This window comes from Scyliorhinus canicula, chromosome 2 (genome assembly GCF_902713615.1).
Source record: "Scyliorhinus canicula chromosome 2, sScyCan1.1, whole genome shotgun sequence".
Lineage (NCBI taxonomy): Eukaryota > Metazoa > Chordata > Chondrichthyes > Carcharhiniformes > Scyliorhinidae > Scyliorhinus > Scyliorhinus canicula.
Window position 1 is genome coordinate 51,339,501 of NC_052147.1, and position 26,163 is coordinate 51,365,663.

Sequence of the window (26,163 nt, forward strand, 5' to 3'; positions counted from 1 at the left end):
CAGTCCTGGCAATGATCTTGTAAATCTCGCTGTACCCTCTCGACTGCGATCACATCCTTCCTGTAACATGGTGACTTGGACTGTGAGTTGTGTTCAGTTGTGACCTAACAAATATTTTGCACCATTCTAGCCGCTCTACTCTTGTAGCCGCAGCTAGTAAAGACAAACATCCTGAATATCTTCTTCGCCATCTTACTTACCTGTCTGCGCAGGGATCTGGGTATCTTAATTTGAAAAAATAATATTGGATTGCACAAAACAGAATTTACTAATGAATAAATCAAAGAGAAAGCTTTTCCCTGTTTTTATCCCACCCTCTCGAGAATGAAAAATCAATTTAAAACACACAAAGCTCTTGCAGTCTTTGCTACTTCAAGCAAGTAATGTGATATTCTGCCCTGCTGGTAAAAGTTGCCAAGAATTTCCCAGCAATAAGTAACGGCCAATCTTATTAAAGGGGAAGGAACTCCCTTTAGAACTTGTTACTGGGCAAATGAAATTCTTAAAAATACTTTCACTGGAGATGGGGACTTACTTAAGCAGAAATCTGGAATCAATATAAGAAACTCTGCCCTTCTGTTGTGCCACTGAATCTAGCGAATACTCCCAGGGCCAGCTTAGTCTGGGAGAACTTCCATCCAGAATGTGAAGCCTACCTTCAGGAGACAGAAAAATAACAGTTCGAAGCCACAGAGCAGAACGGGCTCCATGGGTTCAGCTAAACTGGAGTCCAAATCTTTTACGATTTTTCTTTGGCAGGGAGTGAAGTCATGCACTTCTGTGGAAGTCTGTTAGAAACTTAACTGCCTTCCCATCTACTGCCACAATACTGGATGTGTGCAGTCTGAAGCCGAGTATTGCTCTGATGATAATGGTGGAAAATGTGGCAAACGATCCCATTGCCTGCTTTAAATTCAGCAACCATGGTAGTCACTGGAACAGAGCTGGCAGGACAGCTTTTCTGGCGCACTTCCCACCCTTGTCCATCCCTGATCCACGACTCATCTGGCTGAGCGCCAGTGAGAGACTGGAGCTCAGGAATGTGTTTTGCATGTTAGGCATAAATTTTGCAAACTCTTTGTTTCATGTCTGCTTGTTTCCCATTTTTTTGTTCTGAAGATTGTAAACAATTGCTTGACGTCCTCGCAAGAAAAGTCAAGGAAAAAAGTAAAAAGTAAATTTCAATCTAACCAAGTCTGGCACAAAGACAATTTTACATGAGTTTATTTTTCTTGCGTTCGGCTGAGCAGTGGTTTCTCATTGCGCTTTTCAAATTTCTAAACATTGCATCAGGTTTTATCCTGCTTTTAAACTGGGAGGCAACACGGATCGCCAAACAGAAAAGTGGAGAGACACCGAATTGACGTTCATACACTGCCTTGTTCTTGATTGCAATACCAAAGAACAGAGACATTTCCTGGAACGGTAAAACGGGTGAAGTAAATGGAGGGGGATCCTTGTACTCCTTTGCATCTGGATGTCGCAGGGAATGGTGAGAAAGAGCAGAGAGAAAGCAAGATTGAGTCAATTTGTTGCCTCATGCTGGCCGTGCTAGATTGATAAACACAGTGCATCATGCACTGCGTTAATCAAATAACAAGCAAATCGCAACTCATTAGTGACTAATAAAAACAAAACACTGGAAAACTGAAATAAAACAGAAAATGCTGGATAAATGCAGTATCTGTAGAGAGAGAGAGAGAGAGAGAGAGAGAGGGAGGGAGAGAAAAACGGAGTTAACATTTCAAAGCAGTCGTCTTCTTCGGACTTCGTTAATGGATACTTGAAATCAACTGTTAAATTGTGCTACAAATCAGGCAGTAACGTGGTTCCCACGCCCCAAAGCTCAGCTCCTTAGCAGCTGCAGTTTCTGGGTGTCAGTTTAGTACCAGAAGAACACCCATATGGCACTGCATGTGTAGTTGGCACCATGGCCTCCTGCTCTTGCCTCCTGCTCTGGCCACTGGGCACTCAGGGCCGCAAGCTCACCTCTTACGTGACTTGGATTGGATTGAATATTGTTTATTGTCATGTGTACACGTGAAAATAAAAGTATTTTTCTGCGAGCAGCTCAACAGATCATTCAGTACATGAAAAGAAAAGGAAATAAAAGAAAATACACAATAGGGCAACACAAGGTACACAACGTAACTACGTAACACCGGTATTGGGTTAGGCATACAGGGGTGTAGTGTTAATGTGGTCAGTCCATAGGAGGGTCATTTAGGAATCTGGTAACAGCGGGGAAGAAGCTGTTTTTGAGTCTGTTCATGTGTGTTCTCAGACTTTTGTATCTCCTGCCCAATGGAAGAAGTTGGAAGAGGAGTAAGTCGGGTGGGAGGGGGCTTTGATTATGCTGCCTGCTTTCCTCAGGCAGCGGACGGTGTAGAGGGAGTCAATGGATGGGAGGTAGGTTCGTTGTATGGACTGGGCTGTGTTCACGACTTTCTGAAGTTTCTTGCGGTCTTGGGCACCAAGCAGTTGCCATACCAGGCTGTGATGCAGCCAGATAGGATACTTTCTGTGGTGCATCTGTAAAAGTTGGAAGAGTTAATGTGGACATGCCACATTTCCTTAGTTCCCCGAGGAGGTAGAGGTGCTGTTGTGCTTTCTTGATGATAGCGTTGACGTGGGTGGGCCAGGACAGATCTTTGGAGATGTGTACCCCTAGGAATTTGAAACTGCTAGCCATCTCCACCTCGGCCCCGTTGATGCTAACAGGGGTGTGTACAGTACATTGCTTTCTGAAGTCAATGATCAGCTCCTTAGTTTTGCTGGCATCGAGGGATAGATTGTTGTCATTTCACCACTCAACTAGGTTCTCAATCTCCCACCTGTATTCGGACTCGCCGTTATTCGAGATCGGGCCCACTATGGTTGTTTCGTCAGCAAACTTGTAGATGGAGTTGGAACCAAATTTTTCCATGCAGTCGTGCGTGCACAGGGAGTATAGAAGGGGGCTAAGTACACAGCCTTGCGGGGCCCCAGTGTTGAGGACTATTGTGTATGAGGTGTTGTTGTTCATTCTTACTCATTGTGGTCTGTTGGTCAGAAAGTCAAGGATCCATTTGCAGAGTGAGGAGTCAAGTCCTAGGTTTTGGAGCTTTGATGTGAGCTTGGCTGGGATTATGGTGTTCAAAGCAGAGTTGTAGTCAATAAATAGGAGTCTGATGTAGGAGTCCTTGTTGTCAAGATGCTCTAGGGATGAATGTAGGGCCAGGGAGATGGCATCTGCTGTGGACCAGTTATGGTGGTATATGAATTGCAGTGGATCAAGATGTTCTGGGAGTATGGAGGTAATGCACTTCATGACCAACCTCTCAAAGCACTTAATTACGACTGAAGTCAGGGCCACCGAACGGTAGTTATTGAGGCACTGGTGCACTATCTGTGGTGATTGTATATCTGTGTAGATGCAATACAACTGATCAAGCACTAGAGGGAGCACAGGAGAGGTACAAATACACACAAACAGGAAGTCAGGTCACACTTCTCAGGAAAGGGAGCTGGTAGCAAGACACAGGCTGGCAGTACAGATGTAACATGGTTTAAGCGCTGAAGAGAGAACGAACTCACAATAAAGCATCTACTTCAACTTTAAGACTACGAGCTTTATTAAGACACAAAGAACAACACATGGTACCAGGGCTGGCTTCAGAACACTTACTATAGGATTACACAAGCTGCAGACACAAAGACCAAAATGGCAATAAAGACATTGGAAGACTTCGCTGATTTACTGCAATTTGGACCTCCACCACAGCTGGAAACAACCAGCAATTTAAGTAATAACTGGAAAAGCTTCAAACAAATGTTCAAGATATGTATTGTAGCAAATGATATGAACGCAGTCTCTGATGCAACAAAAATAGCGCTGCTACTCGCAACAGCGGGACAGAAAGCTAGAAAAATCTATAATTGCTTTAAATACTTGAAAGGTGAAGACAGCACCAAATTAGAAGTAATACTGAAAAAATTTGAAGATTACTGTAACATCAGTAACAATGCTGGTTTTAAACATTCAATGCCCAGAGACCAAATTGCACAGGGAATGAGTGATGCAAAAGTCAAACAATCAAAACCAGAACAGAAAGGGTTAACTCTGAAAATCGCGATTGAAAAGTCCAGATCGAAAGAAAAACGTAATTTGAACTTTTTACAAAGAAAAAACGGCAAAATCCACTGTAAAATGGAGTCTGAGCACATTTCACAGTCTCCGGGACACAAAAGACGAAAATCTGCGTCTACGCATGCGCAGGAAACAGAAGCCGCGACTGCGCAGTTAAAATCAGCCGTTTTGCATTCTGCGCATGCAAAAAACAGCACAGTAAAGGAAGATCGATTTACGCACGCGCAATCGATTCCTATGCATGATGTCACGAGCGTCATGATGTCAGAGGGCCCAGACCACGCCCACTTAAAAGGGAAATGCCAGAAAATGGGTCCAACATGGACGCAAGGGTTCTGTCAAGACACTATCAATGTCAGGGATTATCTGATCCACGCTTATTTCAGCTGAGCTCTTCTGACCCAGGAAGAACATCATGGTATGGAATTTAAGCTGCCTGTGCGAACATTTCCATTGAAGACGCAGCCTGGAGCAGCTCTATTCTTACTGCCAGTGAAGGATGCACATCTGTCACCTTTTTCACTGCCGTTGTTCATGGAGCCTGAAACCTTCACTACTTCATCCTCCTTATCCTGTATGGTCATTTCTAAAAGGAGGCTCACAGGTCTGACTTCATGTATCAATATAATAATAATAACAATAATAGTAATCGCTTATTGTCACAAGTAGGCTTGCATTACACTGCAATGAAGTTACTGTGAAAAATATATGCATTGCCGTCCCTAATCACCATTTCCATCAGAGATGCCCATCATGCCTTCCCTACTTGCGGCACGGTAGCACAGTGGTTAGCGCTGTTGCATCACAGCGCCAGAGTCCTGGTTCAATTCCCGCTTGGGTCGGTGCGGAGTATGCAGTGTACACAATACAGCAGTGGTGACTACCACAGGCACGTTGCCTGGTTCTTCTTTGGTACTGGTATGATGGCGGTCTTCTTGAAGCAGGTGGGGATCTCGGAGCAGAGTAGGGACAGGTTAAAGATATGCGCAAACACATCTGCCAGCTGGTCCGCGCAAGCTCCGAGTGCACGACCAGGGATCCCGTCCGGACCCGTCGCCTTCCGAGGGTTCACTTTCAGGAAAGCCAATCTGACTTCGGAAGCTGTGATGGTGGGCATGGGTGAGTTATGGGCTGCTGGGGCACTCGACAGCGGATCGATGGTTTCCTGCTGGAACCGAGCATAGAAAACATTGGTTTCATCGGGGAGAGATGCGCTGCTGCTGGAGATACTACTCGGCTTTGCTTTGTAGACTGTTATGTTGTTTAGGCCTTGCCACAACTGCCAAGAGTCTGTAACGCTAGTCTGTGACTCTAGCTTGGTCTGATATTCTCTCTTAGCATCTCAGATGGCTTTGCGGAGGTCGTACCTAGATTTCTTGTATAGATCAGGGTCACCTGAATTGAATGCCTCAGACCTGTCCTTCAGTAGGGAGTCAATCTCACGATTGAGCCATTGTTTCAGGTTGGGGAACGTACGTACTGCTTTCTTTGGCATGCAGTCGTCCACACATTTGCTGATGAAGTCTGGGACAGTGGTGGCATACTCATTTAAGTTGGTTGCTGAGTTCTTGGACTTCCTACAGTTACATGAATGTGAAGCTGACTGACAATGTTTCGCCATCATCAATCTATTGCTCCTCCTGGTTCCTCGTTGCTGCCTCATCGGGTTACAGTTCTTGAGCTATCTGAAAGGAGAAAGGTACGTAGGTGGGGTTTCGGTGAGGGACGGAAGAGATAGTAAGAGCTGTATCCCTAGACCACCTCAGTTTGCACATCAGAAGAGAGAGGGTGGAATTTTCCCAACATTGTACAACGTTGGATCAGCTGGGGAAAGCATTGTGAAACACGTTGCTTCATAGCCGCCTTTTCCTCACCCGATTTAATGGCGCTCTGTGCAGTTCCAGAGTGCTGGCGAGGAACTCAGTCATCTTGAAGAGTGGCGCTTAAAAACTCAGACAACACCAGAAATCTAAGAAAAAGGGCGCCTTGATCAGAGTGAAATTTAAAGGCCCCCTCACGGAGATTGGGACCAACCCCGCGCTTAAGCCACCCCCAAATCCAGAAGGAGAACCCCTCCCCCCCCCCAAATAGAGGAGGGTATCCCCCCACTCCCGACCAGTGCCAGGAAGTACTGCCAGGGTACCAGGGGGCAATGCCCAGGGACTGGGGTCAGCAGGCACATCTGTGCCCCCAGCATGATCATCATGACTGTTTTTCATTTTTTTAAATTAGTAATGATTAGTGCCGATGTGACAGCAGTCATACTCCTGTGATGTCAAGGTGATTCTCTGAATGGTTGGTCTGAATCTTGGTTGCTCGAGAATCACTTGGTAGCCAAGTGAGGGATGGATGGTAAATGGAGCAATGCATGGGGTTAGAGACTCTCATCTTCAAGGATATGGCATATGAAGATACATTTATGACCTTGACCACTTGTGTAGGTTTATTGAACTTCTTTCTGCATTTCATCCAGATCCTTGGGTTACACTGCTTGCATAGCTATGGCTGTCTGCTCTCATTTCCTTCACGAGGTCTGTCTACAAGGCTTCCTAGCCCCGTGTGTGAAGAGGATCTCTCTCCTGCTGTCCACTTCTTGCTCAAGGGTCTGCAGTGCCATGTTCGGGAACTTTGGAGCTTGCTCTCTGCAGCGTCGTACCATTTGTGCTCTCCTTCCTGCTCAAAATGTCCTCCATGTCTAGTTTTAACATTTCTTGGAGCTGGAAATGCATGCTATCCAACAGCTCCTTTAAAAATTCAAATTGCGCCCGGAGGAGCAAGTTAGGTCTCGCAACGCACCATTCACCCATTGCTTCCAGATCCACTCGAGCGCAACGGGATTCTGAATTGCGCCCCTTGTTTCCCAACCCCCCCCCCCCCCCTCGCAAAGGATTGAGAACCTCATTTTAATGCTTTTACATATATTTTAATATAACTAACAGGTCTTCAGCCACATGGCCTCCTCATGGAATATTCAAACTTTGCCAACATAACGTCATGTTGACAAGTTTCACAATAGCTATTTTAAAATGTGAATCAGTCGAAGGGATCCCTGTAGATATGCAAAGGTAAGTATAGCCCCCAGGGGCAGAGGGACATGTCCAGGCACGACCCTTTGGCACAGATTATGCACTGCCCCTAGCACAGGTCAACAATGCCAGGTTGGCAGTGTCAAACCAGTACTGCCAACTTGCCAGTGCCAAGAGGCAGTGCCAGGAGCAGGCCCTCTGGAGCCCCTATGCTGGTTTCTGCAGTAGGGTAAGGAGTCCCCCGCGTCCATGGCAGGGGGGGCGGTTCCTTCTGTGCTGATCAGGATGCCCTTGGGGTGATGCACTCTGTGCTCTGTGGATCCAGCCGCACCAACTCTTATCAAACTCCGCCCCACCACAATGACAGCATAAAACGCGCCCACTGATTTTGTTTTTCCGGTGAGGATCAAGATCCATAGGTGTGAGGTTGGCCTTGTAGGGCACGCCAATTCTTGGCCAGGCAGGGCACGCCAATTCCTACAAGGTGTAACTGGAGAGCTGAAAGCTGGTTTTCAGTCGAGCCTGACACTGAAAAAGTATGAAAAATTCCGCCCAACATTCCGAGTCCAAATGCTCCTTCTACAGAACTGGCATTAGCCTCGTAGATACATAGAAGATAGGAGCGGGAGGAGGCCTTTTGTCCTTCGAGCCTGCTCCGCCATTTATCACGATCATGACTGATCATCCAAATCAATAGCCCAATCCTGCTTTCTCCCCACAACCTCTGATCCCATTCGCCCCAAGTGCTATATCTAGCCGCCTCTTGAATATATTCAATGTTTAAGTATCAACTACTTCCCGTGGTAATGAATTCCACAGGCTCACCACTCTTTGTGTGACAAAATGTCTCCTCATCTCTGTCCGAAATGGTTTACCCTGAATCCTCAGATTGTGACATCTGGTTCTGGACACACCCACCATCGGGAATATCTTCCCTGCATCTACCCTGTCTAGTCCTGTTAGAATTTTATAAGTCTCGATGAGATCCCCATCATTCTTTAACGGGAACAATCCTGACCTAGTCAATCTCTCCTCATATGACAGACCCACCATTCCTGGAATCACTCCCTTGAGAGCAAGAACATCCTTCCTCAGAAAAGGAGACTAAATGTGCACACAATATTCCAGGTGTGGCCTCACCAAGGCCCTCTATAATTGCAACAACATGAGCCTGGGTTCCTTAATAAAATTAATATAATTTCAACAGCATGTTCAACATCGGGCTACCTAACATTCAGGCAGCACACTGTTTGTAGGTTCCTTTCACATCCTGATTCTCAACCTAATTTTCAGTCTTTAAAATCGATTTTTCTCTCACATCTGGGAGCAAAGACATTATCCTCTCCTGTTGAACAAATTGCCTTGCTGCATTTATTTTTACCACAACAAAACTCCATTCGGGAACCAGGAAACAAATAATCTCAAATCGATTTTTCTCTCACATCTGGGAGCAAAGACATTATCCTCTCCTGTTGAACAAATTGCCTTGCTGCATTTATTTTTACCACAACAAAACTCCATTCGGGAACCAGGAAACAAATAATCTCATCGGCCAGAAAATGTAGGCCAGGAATGAGAACGGAGGAGAGTTTTTAAAAAAAAAAGATAAAGATCATTTATATTTGAGGATTTTTAAAGTGTGTGCCAAATATACTTCTGTGCTGTATCGATATGCCGATTGTAAGTAAAAGCTATCAGCATATAATAATATTGACTGTTCAGTGTGTGAGGTTTAGATAGGTCCATGGACTAATGTCCCATTAAAATGCATTTGTACCAAGAGTTGTCAGAATGCAACTTAAGCTTTCAAGTGAATACTAAACTTCACTGACTCGACATGAAATGATGTACATAGAACATAACAGTGCAGTACAGGCCCTTCGGCTCTCGATGTTGCGCCGACCTGTGAAACCATCTGAAGCCTATCTACACTATACCCTTATCATCCATATGTTTATCCAATCACCATTTAAATGCCTTAATGTTGGTGAGTCCACTAGCGTTGCAGGCAGGGTATTCCATGCCCTGATTACTCTCTGAATAAATAACATACCTCCGACATCTGTCCTATATCTAGCTCCCCTCAATTTAAAGCTATGTCCCACAGCATTAGGGTCTAGACAATTGAAGGCATGGCTGCCAATGGTGGAGTGATGGAACTCAGTGGTGCTCGAGCCAGTAGCTGGACCCTGCTTAATCTTATCCCCCTCCCACGCACCATTCTCACTGGGCAATAGTGCGGGGGTTGTGGGTGGTAGAGGCTGAAATTGCTCAAGAAACGGGAGGAATTAAAATCCCTTCCCAAATGCCAGGGTTTTTGATGAAGAGGAAAAGCAGCTGTCAAAAATGCACTGCCAGCCACATGTTAAATGTGGTCCCCACCCTTTGACAACACAGGGCTAGCACAGGAGGGCATCAGCATTAGTCATCACCACATAATCAGAGCCAGAATGAGTTAACACCATGGTTTTTCTCATCAGCAAATTACATATATATTACCTGTTATAATATAGGTCATAATTAACCTATTAATTAGGTTAGCAGCACTGAGGACAAGTGGAGACCAGTAAGGATAAAGATTACTCAAGAGATTAATTGCAAGTTTTTCTAATGTACCTCATTTTGGCAGGTTAAAGTGACAGGCCACCTATCTCTTAGTTGGAAAGGTATACCTGCTTCTGGTGTGTCAACCTTGTGTCTACATTCTCTACATGAAGGCTTACCATGGGGCCTCAATGTCTTTGTTAAGTTCTTTGACGCTGATTCTTGATCCTGTGCCGTCGCGCCAACAGTGAGCAAAAGCCACTAGTCACAATTTTATGCTGGTAATTGGCGCGCCCTGCCCGGCCAGGAATTGGCACGCCCTGCCCGGCCAGGAATTGGCGCGCCCTGCCCGGCCAGGAATTGGCACGCCCTGCCCGGCCAGGAATTGGCGCGCCCTGCCCGGCCAGGAATTGGCACGCCCTGCCCGGCCAGGAATTGGCACGCCCTGCCCGGCCAACCTCACACCCATGCAGAAAGTGACAGTGGAGCTGGGAGGAATGGAGGCAAGGAAAGCAGTTGTGGATGGTGAGACTGATATTTAGCCCCGAGAGTGCGAATGGCCTATCGATGACCGCGGGAGACCTTCGGGCAAGCACAAAGCATAGTGTGTGCCACTGAGGAATAGTTTGAAGGATATAGAACAGTACAGTACAGCACAGAATAGGCCCTTCGGCCCTCAATGTTGTGCCGAGCCATGATCACCCTACTCAACCCACGTATCCACCCTATACCCGTAACCCAACAACCCCCCCTTAACTTTACTTTTATTAGGACACTACGGGCAATTTAGCATGGCCAATCCACCTAACCCGCACATCTTTGGACTGTGGGAGGAAACCGGAGCACCCGGAGGAAACCCACGCACACAGGGGGAGGACGTGCAGACTCCACACAGACAGTGACCCAGCCGGGAATCGAAACTGGGACCCTGGAGCTGTGAAGCATTTATGCTAACCACCATGCTACCCTGCTGCCCCGTATGTTGGGAAACACACAGCCTCTCACCATTCTTCGCTCCCTAACAGTTGACAGGGCTGGCCAATCGTGGATCCTGCATCACAGATCCTCTGCCGAACCTCGGAGAATGCATCGTGTCAAGAATTAAGGAAAATTAAGATTTAAAAAAGAAATTGGGGTAAAATAAAGAAAGGGGATTATGAGTGTTGCTGTGTGAAGGGGTGTTTAATTAGCATATTAGTGGGAAAAACAAGTGTGTATCTATGGGGCTAGGGGGGAGACAATGGGGTATAGGAGAGATGACTTTAAAATAGAGAGATAAAGGAATTCACACTTGTATGCTAAAATCTGGATTCACAGGGTAGGTAACATCAAAAGGGAAAAAATTATATCCATAGAGATAACTGGAGAAAGAGAAATAGTAGAAGCAGCTACCAACACAGCCATACCCACCTGCAGAAAGCAGTCACTCCCAAAAACAAGTTATTGCTAAAAGGATACTGTTTTAAATCCAAAACTCAAACAGAGAAGATTACGCCTTTGCAACAACTGAAGACAGCTTTACTAAAGGTGGACAAATAACCTGTGCATGGTAACTATCTGCTGGATTTAGCACAGAATTATACAATATTGGATGTTGTTTTGGAAATAAGGGCGTTTCTCAGAGTTCAGTACATGTAGGTCTTTGGGACAAAGGGGTAACTTCCATGAGATTATGTGTATAATTATCAGTGAAGTTAAATGTGTTATTGTAGTGAATTGTAGTCCTTCTTGTCGTGTGCTTTAAGTTAATAAATATTCTTTATTAATTGATCACAAAACGATTGGACTATTCCAGCCTGGTTTGCATATCTTTTCTCACAGTATACCAAATTGAAAATATACAGCACTAAAAACCGATGTTTCAAGCTACATTTCTGGCTTTTTGAGATATCCTCGCATTTAACATCAGCGGGGTTCTTAACAACTGTCACATCATTCTCCCCTTACCCTACGTAAGGGAAGATACTCTCACATCAGTGGGTAGTTGAGGTATGGTTGGTAACAGGGTAACATGTGGGCAGTTGAGGTATGGTTGGTAACAGGGTAACATGTGGGCAGTTGAGATATGGTTGGTAACAGGGTAACATGTGGGCAGTTGCGGTATGGTTGGTAATAGGGTAACAGCACAGCACAGAAAAGCCTGCAACTAACTGAGGCAGTGCCAGCTCAACCCACTAACATATTTAGGATTGTGGCGTGCTGAGCAATGCTCAGCTCCAGGCTGATGACAGACTGCCAGAGTCAGCGAGGGGTGGGGCGAGGGGAAGATCCTGGAGTTACAGCATTAGGTGTATCAAATCTAGCGGAGCTTCTAGTAGCAATGCATACCCCTGTGTGGATGATGGGGACATATGCTCAGTCCATGAGTGCTAACAAAACTCTGGCTTAAGAGTCCTCCATTGAGAGGCTGGCAGCCCGTTTGGGGAGCCAAATCCAACAGACCACTCTGCCTGCTGGTGGTGAGCACAAACCTGCGTATCAATTGCTGAGTACATGAGCCCTATGGAGCAATGGGTGGCTGGGATGGGGTTGAGACACCTGGGTTCAGTCACCAGGGCTTCATCCTTCCTTGCTCACCTGAAGAGCGCAAATATGCCCTGAGAAAAGGCAAGAGGATCAGCTGTCTGAAGCACTGGAGAGTTCCTCTCAGAGTGCTACTGGGATGGACAGCAGCTCCCCAACCTCTCTTGATGGTGACACCACCACCATCTCACAAAACTACGAGGCAGAGGGGGCTTGTGCATCTGTGGAGGTTGCCCTCAATATGCCGGAGCCTTCCAGACTTCAGGCAGCTAGAAGATGACTGCCATGGTCATTGAAGGCCACAGTGCAGAAAGGGCAGTAGCCCACCTCCAAGGACATGAAAGAGTCCATCCAACTGCACTTGGATTTGACTGAATTATTTTATGATGCCTATGGAGACCAGTAACAATCAAGCTTCCCAAACAGGCAACTCGAGCCTGCTCCTCCATTTGGCTGATCTGATTTGTGGCCTCAACTCCCATCTACCTGACTGACCTTTCGATTCCCTTGTAAATCAAAAATCTAATTCAGCCTAAAAATATTCAATGAACCTGCCTCTTTCACTGTACGGGGAAGAGAATGCCACTGATAAACGACTCTCTGAAAAAATAATCCCCCTCAGAAGATGACCCCTTACTTTTAAAACTGTGTCCCCTGGTTCTAGTCTCTCTGCTAAGGGGAAAGATCCTCTCAGCATTCACCCTGTCAAGTCCCCTCAGCTAGTTATACGTTTCAATAAGATCATCGCTCATTCTTCTAAACACCAATAGATATAGGCCTAACCTGTCTAACCTTTCTTCCTCCCGGGAAAAAGCTGAGTGAACTTTCTCTGGGACTGCTTCTAATGTCCTTTAAGTAAGGAGAGCAAAACTGTACACAGTTCTCCAGCTGCGGTCTTACCAACAGCCTGTGCAATTGTAGAAAAACCTCCTTTTACATTCCACCCCTATTGCAATAACTGCCTACATTCCGTTTGACTTCCTAATCACTCGCTGTACCTGCATACTAAGATTTGATGATTCGGGTACCAACACAACCAGATCCCTCTGTACTTCAGAGTTCTGCAGCCTTGCTCCATTGAAACAAAATGCTACTTTTCTATTCTTTCTGCTCAAGGTGGACAAGTTCAAATTTTTTCACATTCTGCTTCATCTGCCAGATTTTACCCACTCACTTCGCCCATCTCCACACAGACTCTAGTCCCCGTGGCTACATCCTTTCCTACCTTTCTTGGTGTTGTGTGCTAGTGCTGTGTGCTGTGTGCTAATTTAACAACCATACAATTGGTCCCTTCATCCAAGTCACATTTGGCATAGCGGTTAGATTGTAAATAGCTGAAGATCCAGCACTGTTCCTGTGGCAATCCATTTGTTACAATTGGCCAAGGCAAAAAGGACCCATTTCTTCCTTATTGTCTGCTTCCTGCTAGCTTACCAAATGACCCAATGGAACAAAACTGATGGGCAAAATTACTTTTTATAATCTGGACTGTAACATTCAAAAGGAAAATCAGATTTAAACAAATTAACAGGCAAATTGTGTTTAATAGGAACTCTAAATGACATATTAAATAGCTGATACAACAGGGATAAATCTCACATTTTTCAGGCAACACGTAGCATTTCACTGCTCCCCAGGATAGTTCAGTCACTCTTCCATCATGCCACGTCTAACCTTCAACGAGCCTCTCTCCGAAACCCATGGATTCTTATCTCCAAAAGATGTAGAACCTCTCGCTCTAGGGCCACAACAGGCCTGATGGGATGGCTTTCCAACACGCAACCACTCAAAATACCCCAGTTCCCAATATGATCAGCTCTGGTAGAAACTCAGCTCCACAGCGCATCTGATCTGCTCACACCACATTCCACTGTCAGTCCTTTCAGCAAGTTCATACTTTATACCCCAATCCAGTTCTGTTCCCTTGTCTGCCAAACCAAAAAAACAAACTTCTCCCCAACAGTCTCTGCCCACACACTGAAACTAGGACAGGATTCTCCATTGCCCAACGCCAATATCGTAATCGCCGATCAGGCGGAGAATCCCTTTTTGCGGCTGAATCGGGGGCGGCGCCCGTTTTCATCCGCTCCCCCCCCCCCCCCACCAAAACGGCATCATCGGGGTGTACAACATGTCATTATATGCAGACATGCACTTAATGACAGGCAGCTAATGAATACAGCAAATAGGACATAACCAATCAGCAGGCAGAACACTTGGGGGTGGTTTCCCACTATAAAAGGCACAAGGCACTCACACTCCGCCTCTATTAGGGACATCTACAGAGTGAGTCCGGTGTATATATCACGTAACGCATACAACACGTGGCTAAAAGCTAGTCTGGTTCAGTCAGAGAGAGAGATCACACTTAGGTTAGCAGAGAGTCGAACTCAGAGAACTGTGCTGTGTGACAGGTTCAATAAATCAAATTGAACTAACTTAAAGGTCTGGAGTCTATATCAGTCATAGCTGCATCCAGTTGCAGCCCGTGTTATCTCAGTTTGCTTAACACGACACGGCGCATGCCATTGGGACGGCCTCAGGATGTCACCTGAAGACACTCCCCCGATGAGCCAAGTTCCCAACGGTGTGGTTCACTTGTGCTCTCAGTTTTCATTAACCCTGCGTGGCAGCTGCGAACTGTGTCCAGCGGCTCCATAAGCCATACATTTGGGGGGGGGGGGGCACTATCTGGCAGGTCAGGTTCACGCGCAGCCAGTGGCATGTTGTACGGCGCGACTGGTGCCATTCTCTGGCCATTTCTGGTGTGGGAGCCGGGGGGGGGGGGGTTTACCTGGCGCCGCTGCTAGCCTCTCGCCGGTTCTTGGAATTGGTGAGGGTTCGGTGCCGATTTTGGTGTCATAAAATGCCAAAGTTCCCACGCCAACATCGGCAGCTAGCCACAAAATTGGAGAATCCAGCCCTAGATCTCCCATTTAACTCCAGAATGTTTTGCAACCCAGTCAGAAAGTGGTTTCTCAGAATGTTGTTACAGCCAGGAAAACCAATCAGAAACTGTTCACAAGGAATTTTGCAACTGGTCTTAAAAAAAAAAATCGGGCTATGAAATAATTATCTGACAATACTCTGATATTAGATAATAATAATAATAATCTTTAGATGTCACCCTTTCCGTGTACATGTCCAGTTTTAGCACCACTAAAAGAACGAGTACTAGACACTAGCAGTTTGCTGCCCCCATGAATAATAGGAAGGAGCACATCAAGCAAGGCCACAATGTGTCCCATGCTGCTGCTTCAGGAGGCAAAATATTTGTCATATTAACTGACTGCACAAGTCAGTCTCATGCAAAATGTGCCGCTCTTCGTGGGTCTCTTGCACATATCTCATCGTGCCTTGCCAGCTGTCCCTGGTCACCATTCTCTTCCATAAAGCTCATCTTCGGAGGAGGAATTGTACTCCAGCATGTCTTCATTTGTTCAGAGTTTCAGCCCTCTTGTTGTGCAAAGTAAGGAACTTGGTAAAATTGTGTGTGGTCTGTTTCATGTTTCTTGTTTAATCCCTATCCTGGTGGCTGGTACACATTCAGCTTGTTTGCAATCCGGGCCTTGGATCAGTCTCGTTTGGTATTGGTGGAGCTTTTCAGAAAGTTCTGGGACAGGAGAAACAAACCCTATTTTGTGCAGCTCCATGAAACGATTCAGGCAGGAAGAAGCTTGAAGGCACTGTGTCTCTGACTGGTGATTTAAGGGGCTCTCAGCCAGGCCTGTGGAAGGCACTCCAATTTGAAAGACTGCAGGCAGTACCCAGTATCATTCCCCTCTGTCGGGGAATACTTGTTTGAAAGGCTGCGGGCAGGTTCTCCCGCCAGGTCTGTAACAGTGATGCACTATCAATTACAACGAGATGAGAGTAGAGGGTAATCGAGGCTTTATTAAGCAGAGATGTGTGGCCTCCTCCAGCTGCTCCCAGAATGGTTGCAGCTCGGTGAGCACACACATTTATACTCCGCCTACTGGGCGGAGCCAGCAGGCAGGGATGTACCCCCGTACCTCTAGTACAGGAGCCTTATCGTATTACTTTTATTATTCAATCAGTGGTGACTACCACATTCACGCCCTAGTCCAGCGGGGGTGGTAGAATAACATTTACAGGTTTGTGAAAATTTAAAGTTTACAGTCTGGTGAAAATTTACAAATTCAGCCGGTCGGGTGCCTTGATCTTCCGCTGTGAGCGCCTCAGTCCCGGTGGTGATGCGGTCACCGACTTGGTCGCCCGTGGCTCCAGGAATGTGCTGTCCTCATCTTCATCCCCAGGTGGAACCAGTGAGAGGGCGGATCGTCCTGGGGCGGGGGCTGTAATGAGGTGCACTGAGGGGAGGGTGTTGGGTGGTGGGCCAGCTGGTGCAGGCCCCCGAGGGAGGCTGTGTCCTGGCACCCATTGGCGTACGCCACGTAGGCACACTGTGGGTCTGCGTGCAGTAGTTGTACCCGTTCGACCAACGGGTCCGTCTTGTGGATCCGCACGTGTTTGCGGAGGAGGATGGGTCCTGGAGCTGCCAGCCACGTTGGGAGCAAAACCACGGAGGTGGACTTCCTAGGGAAGGCAAGGAGACGTTCATGGGGGGGTTTCATTATTCGCAGTGCAGAGTAGCGATCGAATGGGGTGGAGCGCATTGGGGAGGACCTGCCAGCGGGAGGCTGGGAGATTCTTGGACGCAGGGCCGGCAGGACGGCCATCCAGACCGTCCCGTTCTCCCTCTCCACCTGCCCATTTCCCTGGGGGTTGTAGCTGGTCGTCCTGCTCGAGAAAATGCCCTTGCCGAGCAGGAACCAACACAGTTCATCACTCATAAAAGGAGGATCCCCGGTCACTGTGGACGTAAACAGGGAAACCAAACAGGGTGAAGATGCTATGGAGTGCTTTAATGACCGTGCAGACGTCATATGGGGGCATGGGATGGCGAAGGGGAATCTGGAGTATTCATCGAACACGTTCAGGAAGTACATGTTTTGGTCAGTGGAAGGGAGGGGCCCTTTGAATTCCATGCTGAGGTGTTCAAAGGGGCGGGAGGCCTTCACCGGGTGCGCTCGGTCTGGCCGAAGTGCGGCTTGCATTCCCTCAATGGAGTAGGGTTGGTTGTGGGCCTTTATCAAGTGAAAGAACCAGGTGACCCCTGGGTGACAGAGACCATCGTGTAGGGCCCGTGTTGGTCCACTTGTGCGCAGACACATGTGCCTCGGGATAGGGCATCGGGGGGGGGGGGCTCGTTGAGTTTCCTGGGGCGATACTAAATCTCGTAATTGTAGGTGGAGAGTTCGATCCTCCACCGCAAGATTTTATCATTTTTGATCTTGCCCCACTCTGTATTATTGTATTATTGAACATGAAGGCAACTGACCATTGGTCAGTGAGGAGAGTGAATCTCCTGCCGGCCAGGTAATGCCTCCAATGCCGCACAGCTTCCATGATGGCTTGGGCCTCCTTTTCGACGGAGGAGTGCTAAATTTCGGAGGCATGGAGGGTGCGTGAAAAGAATGCCACGGGTCTGCCTGCCTGGTTGAGGGTGGCGGCCAGAGCGACGTCCGATGCATCGCTCTCGACCTGAAAGGGGAGGGTCTCGTCGACCGCATGCATCGTGGCCTTGGCGATGTCTGCCTCGATATGGTTGAAGGCCTGGTGGGCCTCAGCCGTCAGGGGGAAAATTGTGGAGTGGATGAGTGGGCAGCCCTTGTCCGCAATAGTTAGGGACCCACTGGGCATAATAGGAGAAAAACCCCAGGCATCGTTTCAGGGCCTTGAGGGAGGGGGAGTTCCACGAGGGGGCTCATGAGGTTGGGGTCGGGCCCGAGAACTCCATTTTCCACAACATAGCCAAGGATGGCTAAGCAGTTGCTGCGGAACACGCACTTCTCCTTATTGTACACGAGGTTAAGGAGTTTGGCGATTTGGGGAAATATGAGAAGGTTAGCGTCGTGGTCCTGCTGGTTGTAGCCGCAGGTGGAGATGTTATCTAGGTACGGGAAGGTGGCCCGCAGCCCGTACCGGTCAACCATTCGGTCCATCACCCGGAGGAAGACCGAGACCCCATTAGTGACACCGAAGGGAACCCGAAGGAAATGATAGAGGCGGCCGTCTGCTTCGAACGCAGTGTATTTACAGTCCATCTTGTGGATGGGGAGCTGATGGTAGGCAGATTTCAGGTCCACTGTTGCGAAGACCTGGTACTGTGCAATCTGATTGACCATATCAGATATGTGTGGGAGGGGGTACGCGTCAAGCTGCGTGTACCGATTGATGGTCTGATTGTAGTCAATGACCATCCTGTGTTTCTCCCCAGTTTTTACTGGGCATTCCAGGGGCTGTTGCTGGACTCAATGATGCCTTCCCGTAGCAGCCGCTGGACCTCTGACCTGATCAAGGTCCTGTCCTGGGCACTGTACCGATTTTAGAGTTAGACTTTGGAGGTTTGCACTGGAAGTCCAGGCCGAGTAACAGGGCGCGCAGAGGTTAGGTTGGATGTAGAGTCGGAAGTTGCTGAACTCTACGCCCTGGATGGTGAGGGTGACGATGCAGTACCCCCTGGATTTCCATGGAATGGGATCCGGAGGCCAGGGAGATTCTCTGGGTAACGGGATGTACCGCGAGGGAGCAGCACCTTACCGTAGAGGGGTGGATGAAGCTTTCCGTGCTCCCGGAGTCAAGAAGGCAGGATGTCTTGTGCCCACCGACTTTCACCGTCGACGTCGCGGTTGCAAGGTTGTGCGGCCGGGACTGGTCGAGTGTGATGGAGGCGAGTTGCGGCTGGTGTTGGTAGGCCCCAGGCTGGTCGGCGGCGCAAGTGGGCGATGAACGGCCCGATGAAGTCCCCGACGAGCAGGGGTCCTGAGGCGGCGTCCAAAATGGCACCGAAGATGGCAGATCCCACGTGCCATATGTGGTCTGCTGGGAGGAAGATAGCGGCGCCCACGGGCCGCACGTGGTCTGCTGGAAGGAAGATGGCAGTGCCCACAGGTCGCACGTGGGGGGTGTAGGAACACTGGGCCTATGTACATCAGCGATCGACGGGCTTGGCACACAGCAGCGAAATGTCCCTTCTTTCCGCAGGCCTTGCAGGTTGCACTCCACGCCGGGCAGCGCTGTCGGGGGTGCTTTCAGTCCACAGAAATATATTTGGGCCCCCGGGGTTGGTTGCCCCGGGGCGCAGGCTTGGAGTTGGTTGGGGACGGCCGCTGGTGGGGCCCACGATGTCCATGAGGGCGCTGTGCGGTCGTGAGCATATGCTGTGCGTACAACTTTATGTTACGGCAGGCTACCGTTAGTGTGTTCGCGAGTTGCCGGGTCAGCGGGTGGTCAAGCGTACCCCCTTCTAATAGACGCTGGCGGATGTATGCCGACTCCATGCCTGTGACAAACAACCTTGCAACCGCGATGACGACGGTGAAAGTCGATGGGCACAAGACATCCTGCCTTCTTGACTCCGGAAGAATGGAAAGCTTCATCCACCCCTCTACGGTAAGGTACTGCTCCCTCGCGGTACACCTCGTTACCCAGAGAATCTCCCTGGCCTCCGGATCCCATTCCGTGGAAATCTGGGGGTACTGCATCGTCACCCTCACCATCCAGGGTGTAGAGTTCAGCAACTTCCAGCTCTACATCCTCCCTAACCTCTGCGTGGCCCTGTTACTCAGCCTGGACTTCCAGTGTAACCTCCAAAGTCTAACTCTAAAATTCGGCGGACCCCTACCACCCCTCACCATATGCGGCATCCCTGATTAAGAGTTTTGTATGTTCAACGGCCGAAACTGCCTGGCAATCGCAGTTCCTCGCCAGGATGTGCAGGGCACGCCAGAAGTCGTCTAATGACCCACCGGGAAATTGCTGCCTCGTGGATAGGAGGTGCCTGGTGTCGAGTTTGTTGATCGGCCGGATATCATGTCCTTTCAGAAGCTCCATAACTTCAGGGTAGGTGGGCGCATCCCAGATAAGGGGAAAAATCTCGGAGCCCACCCATGAGTACAGGATCTGGAGCTTCTGTGTGTCCGAGGGCTGTTCAGTCGCTGATCCGAGGTAGCTTTCGAAGCAAGCTAGCCAGTGGTCGAAGGCCGACGTGGCATTGGCTGCTTGAGGGTGCAGCTGCAGGCGATCTGGCTTGATGCTTGTTCCATCGTTGTAATAACTCTGCTTAATAAATTGATGCACTATCAATTACTATGAGAGGAGAGTAGGGGGTAATAGAGGCTTTATTAAGCAGAGATGTGTGGCCTCCTGCAGCTGCTACCAGAATGGGAGCAGCTCAGTGTGCACACACATTTATACTCCACCTACTGGGTGGAGCCAGTAGGCAGGAATCTACCCCCGTACCTGTAGCACAGGAGCCTTACCGTATTACCTCTATTATACAATCAGTGGTGAGTACCACAATCAGTGGTGAGTACCACAAACAGTTTAATCCTATGTCTGAATGACTGGGAAAAGGCCAGTCAGAGGACACTCTTCACAATACAGCCAGAATCGGTGTACAGAAAAAAATCAGACAAGCAGGAAAGGCAGACTGGAAATAGAATCTGCTATAATCTTTCATGTATAGAACTCCAGCAATTTCTCAGGGAGATGGATGCTCCACCTGGTGGTCAAAGGATAGAATTGCACCAGCCTGAATCTCCTGTGTAAATCGATTTCCCATAGGGTCACATTTGGAGAAGACTAGTGCCTACAGAGACCATAACCTCAGTAGTGAAGATTCATCTCAAGCCTTTACGTCCCATTCCCGTCAATTTTATCCTTTCCCTGCAGGGTTTTGGGGATAGGTAGTCTAGACGACCATTGTTCCATTATATGTTCACTCTTATTACAAGTGACAGTTTGTTATTGTTTTACTTATAAATATGGCGGCTGTAACTCATTCGAGCAGTCTCGGTTTAAGGATCCCAGCAAAACACACAAATTATTGGTTAATTCACTTATGTTGGGACTCCGGGGTCTGTGGGGCTGGAACTGACTGTGCACTAGACCAAGGTGTCCTAACACAAAGGCAGCAAACCACAACCAAAAGAGAGACCGCTTCTGCGACATTTCATCGTGCTCCACAGGATTTATCCAGGCATCGGAATCACATGCTGGGAAGGCTTTTGGCTTGCTTGACAGTTACTCCAGTTGTCCTGTAGCATCTGTTGTATCACTCCTCAGGATCTGTGCTTGGGTTTCTCACAGGCACAAGTAGCCATTTCTTTAGTGAGCAGCCAATATCCATTCTTGAAGGTGTGCAAGGGCCTGCAAAGGTGCTGCACCTGGGACTGTCTTATTACATAGGCATTGTCGCAGCTTCCCGAAAACCTTGCACAGACCGGAAGTCTAAGGCCATTTACGGAGGTCAAAGACCAGTTGTACACAAAGCGAGTGGCAGCCTTTCCTGTTGAAGAAGGCCATTGCATGCAGATAATCACACCCTGAACTGGGGGAATCTAGAGGTGGGCTTGAATCCTGTAGCCCTCTTAACCAGACTCTCTGAATCGGTGGAGAAGTACAAATACCTGATGGTCCACTTGAACACGGTATCGGTGAACATTTGAATGCAGCAATGAGCGGCAGACGGGGAGACCCACAGATATCTCCAGAAGATCTCTGGTATGATCCCGAGACATACAAATTCAGCCCCAGTGACCTTCAACCCAACCGGCAATGGGTGCCCACCACTTTCCATAGGGTTCAGCTCATCCGCCATCACAGCGCACAGCAGCATAGACTTCGGCGACACTGCTGCGCTGCAATTTGCAGGTTGAGCCTTGGACATAGACTCTTTCTGCAGAGTATCATATTCTGTGCAAGAAAAGCCCCCCCTGCACCTCCTCTCTGATCTCTTGCAGGCTCATCTTGGTGCCCCTCTAGCTGTTGCTGCCCCGCTCCCCGGGGCTGTGGCTCCTGCTGCCCCCCTCTCCTTGGCTGAAGTTCTTGATCTCTCTGCTGCTCTCCTCACTGGAGGTCTCGAAGGCTCAGTAAATAAGGCACATGGTAAATAGCTGGACTTGGTTCTCTGCACCTTCACCCCCTCCAACTCTGTACGTACAAATGACAATGCTGAGAGAGCACTCAAGCAGTATGTCCATGCAATGCGAGCCAGATTTGTCCATCTTCCTCATTACTGCCTTCCACACAGCCCCACGCTCCCTGCCAGGCCACACTGTTTGTAATGGCTTCCTACTGCAGCCAGTGTTTTTATTTTTTAAATTTAGAGTACCCAATCAATGTTTTCCAATTAAGGGGCAATTTAGCGTGGCCAATTTACCTACCATGCACATCTTTGGGTTGTGGGGGTGAAACCCACGCAGACATGGGGAGAATGTGCAAACTCCACACGGACAGTGACCCAGAGCCAGGATCGAACCTGGGACCTCAGCGCCGTGAGGCTGCAGGGCTACCCCACTGTGCCACCGTGCTACCCTCTTCAGCCAATGTTGATATCCCACTGAGCTATAGCTGACTAGGCATTGAAGCGCTGTTGTTCCTGTGGATCTGTCAAAACATTAGAAAAATCTGGTAAAAATTGTGTTAATTGATGCTTAATTACCTTCCCACCTCATACATCAAATCATAGAAACCCTACAGTGCAGAAGGAGGCTATTTGGCCCATCGGGTCTGCACCGACTCTCTGAAAGAGTACCCTATCCATGCCCACTCTATCCCTGTAACCCTACCTAACCTTTTGGACACAAAGGGGCAATTTAGAATGGCCAATCCACCTAACCGGCGTAACTTAGGACAGTGGTATGTAACCGGAGCACCAGGAGGAAACCCATGCAGACAGGGGGAGAACATGCAAACTCCTCACAGACAGTGACCCAAACTGGAATGGAACCTGGGTCCCTGGTGCTGTGAGGCAGCAATGCTAACCACTGTGCCACCATGTGACCTCCTCTGAACAGCCTGGTCGCCTTTGGTAACAACCGATAAAGATGGCAGAATTCCCTCCCAATACCTTTTGCCGACATTTTGCCAGCCCGTCACCAATGGTCTGATAAAACCCAGCCCGTAATCCTGATTCTCCAATCCACACTTCCTACGAGTGTAGCTCCTGCTGCAATTGGAGGAATCCCACCCATCCCCGCCATGTCAACTAACTTACATTTAGCAGAGCTGATGATATCAACAGGGCTTGCATTCCCCAAGGGAACAATGTTAAAAATAACCTTCTAAAAACCTCCAGGATGCAATATTGCAAAAGAACTGCCCAACAAAAAGAAACCTCAGCTTCAGATAAGACTATGTTGTCAGGGTATGTCGGGCAAGATTGTTCGGGTTTCAGAGGCTGCTCATTTTTCACTCTGTTCACAGACATTGACAATGTATGCGATCAAACCAACATGATTCCGTTCTGGGCGGGATTAGCAGGGTCGTTCTCACCCTGCTATCTAGCGGCATTCAGTCTTGTTTTTGTGCCCCGGCGGGGAATTCCCCCAAGGTTGCACTTAGCGTTATTGCCAGCACCGATGAGCTCTGCTCGATGGAGCACCTCAGTGCTGGAAGAGATGGTGATGCCATTTGTAAATGGCACCCGATCTCTCAACGCCTTAACGCAACCCCGCAGATCCCCCAATTTCCTAACTCACCTCAGCCCCCCCCCCCCCCCCATACCAGCAGTGCACCCCCGGACCCAATCCCTAGTGTGGGCACAATGCCAGCTTGCCACTGCCAGCCTGGCACCTTGGCAGTGCCCCTGTCAGCATGGCAGTGCCAAGGTGCCAAGGTGGCACCAACAGTGCCAGGGTGCTACCTGCCAGGAATCCAACCACAGGGAGGCCTCCGATCACCAGGGGAAAACCCCCCCCCCCCCTCCCCCAGTACTGTTCTGCCTGGTCCCCATTTGCTGGGACCAGTACTAAATGGTGCCCGACTGGGGCCCCCTGGACCAGACTCGAGATGCCAGGTGGCCGATCGATTTGGAGCCAGCACGGCTAAGTGGGTTCTTAAACTGGTTAGATCTCGCAAGGCGTAACAGCTGTAAGGTATCACAGGGAGGCTTCTCCCAGCCGTGTCCCACCCTGATTCCGGCAGGACTGCGCAGGTAGATCGTGCCCATTATCTCCACTGGGCAATGCTGTGTATCTTGCTAACTCAAGAAAGAATGAAAGCGGTGTATCTAACAATGCTCTGTGCCATTGCGAGGCTTGGTGCTGGAGCTACGAAGAGAATGTGGCTGGCTCAGAAAAATCAGACGACAATCTGGTTTTGAATTTTTTGACAGCCTGACTCCAGTGAGAAGAAAAGCACACATTGAAAAAAAGTTCCAGCAAAATACAATTAGAAAAAAGAAGGGATTAAATATTCTATCACTAAAACATTCCCCCTCACCCCTTCACAATAGGAAGTCCATGTTATCACCAGTTCTTTAATGGACTGACAACAGCAAATGAAGCACAAAGTTCACTTTGCCTGAAGCTATTAGCAAATATGAAACTGCTGCATTTTCCACTTTAGGATGTAAGATTGTCAAATCAAAAAAGCATCTGCGCCAAAGTTGAAAAAAGAATTGCCCTCATATTTTGAGGTTAAGTTCAGAAGCGAAATGCTCTCTCATTTCTTTTTTTGTTTTGGATCAATGTGACTTACTGCAGAACACTGTACACAGTTTCTGAAAGAAGAATGGACTCTATTGTGTAATAGAAACAGTTAGGGGAATGTGGCTGAATCATCCTGTATACAGCAGTAAAGAATGAGGCAGTAATGTTGGCAAAGGTTCTGCTGGAATGAGCGTTTCAGTCTCTCAAATCTGCTGTAAGTAGTGTGTAACATTCCCCAGTAAAATCAGTAACAGAGGCCCAGTACAGGCATAACCCCGACTATCTACATGAAGAAAGTTCAACCTCTTGAATTAAGAGGTCCTTGCAGACAAATTTACTTCAAAAAGTAAATTAGCTAAATATGCCTTCAAAAGGATAGAAACGTGAATTCAAGTGACCTTTCAAAGGAAAGATCTGCTGATCTCTGCACGGACATCTGCTGAGTAAGTTTCTTTCTTTTAGATTTAGAGAAATACAGCACAGAACAGGCCCTTTGGCCCACGATGTTGCGCCGAACTTTTGTCCTAGGTTAATCATAGAATTTTGGACAATTTTTCATGGCCAATCCACCCAACCCGCACATCTTTGGACTGTGGGAGGAAACCGGAGTACCCGGAGGAAACCCACGCAGTCACGGGGAGGATGTGCAGACTCCACACAGACAGTGACCCAAGTCGAAATCGAACTTGGGACCCTGGAGCTGTGAAGCAATTGTGCTATCCACAATGCTACCGTGCTGCCCTTAAGAAGTTAACCTACACTCCCTTATTCTACCCTAATCCAAGTACCTATCCAATAGCCGCTTGAAGGTCCATAAATTTTCCGACTCAACTACTACCACAGGCAGTGCATTCCATGCCCCCACTACTCTCTGGGTAAAGAACCTACCTCTGACATCCCCTCTATATCTTCCACCATTTATCTTAAATTTATGTCCCCTTGTAATGGTGTGTTCCACCCGGGGAAAAAGTCTCTGACTGTCTACTCTATCTATTCCCCTGATCATCTTATAAACCTCTATCAAGTCGCCCCTCATCCTTCTCCGTTCTAATGAGAAAAGGCCTAGCACCCTCAACCTTTCCTCGTATGACCTACTCTCCATTCCAGGCAACATCCTGGTAAATCTCCTTTGCACCTTTTCCAAAGCTTCCACATCCTTCCTAAAATGAGGTGACCAGAACTGCACACAGTACTCCAAATGTGGCCTGACCAAGGTTTTGTACAGCTGCATCATCACCTCACGGCTCTTAAATTCAATCCCTCTGCTAATGAACGCTAGCACACCATAGGCCTTCTTCACAGCTCTATCACTTGAGTGGCAACTTTCAAAGAACTATGAACATAGACCCCAAGATCTCTCTGCTCCTCCACATATTGAATTCCTTCTGAACCAAAACCTAGAAGTAGTTCCTGAAATGTAAGT

At 48.2% G+C, this 26,163-nt stretch overlaps 1 protein-coding gene across 7 annotated transcripts in view; it reads left to right on the plus strand.

Moving 5' to 3' along the window:
* The window catches only part of LOC119953584 (inverted formin-2-like), a 114,936-nt gene that overhangs the window by 13,242 nt on the left and 75,531 nt on the right, over positions 1–26,163 (plus strand). Inside the window, exon 1 of one of the 7 annotated variants that reach the window (XM_038777992.1) lies at positions 25,093–25,183. The exons of the other annotated variants lie outside the window; for them this stretch is intronic. The gene's annotated coding sequence lies outside the window, so the exon portion shown is untranslated. Of the gene's footprint in view, positions 1–25,092; positions 25,184–26,163 lie in introns of those variants that run through there. 7 annotated transcript variants of the gene reach the window in all.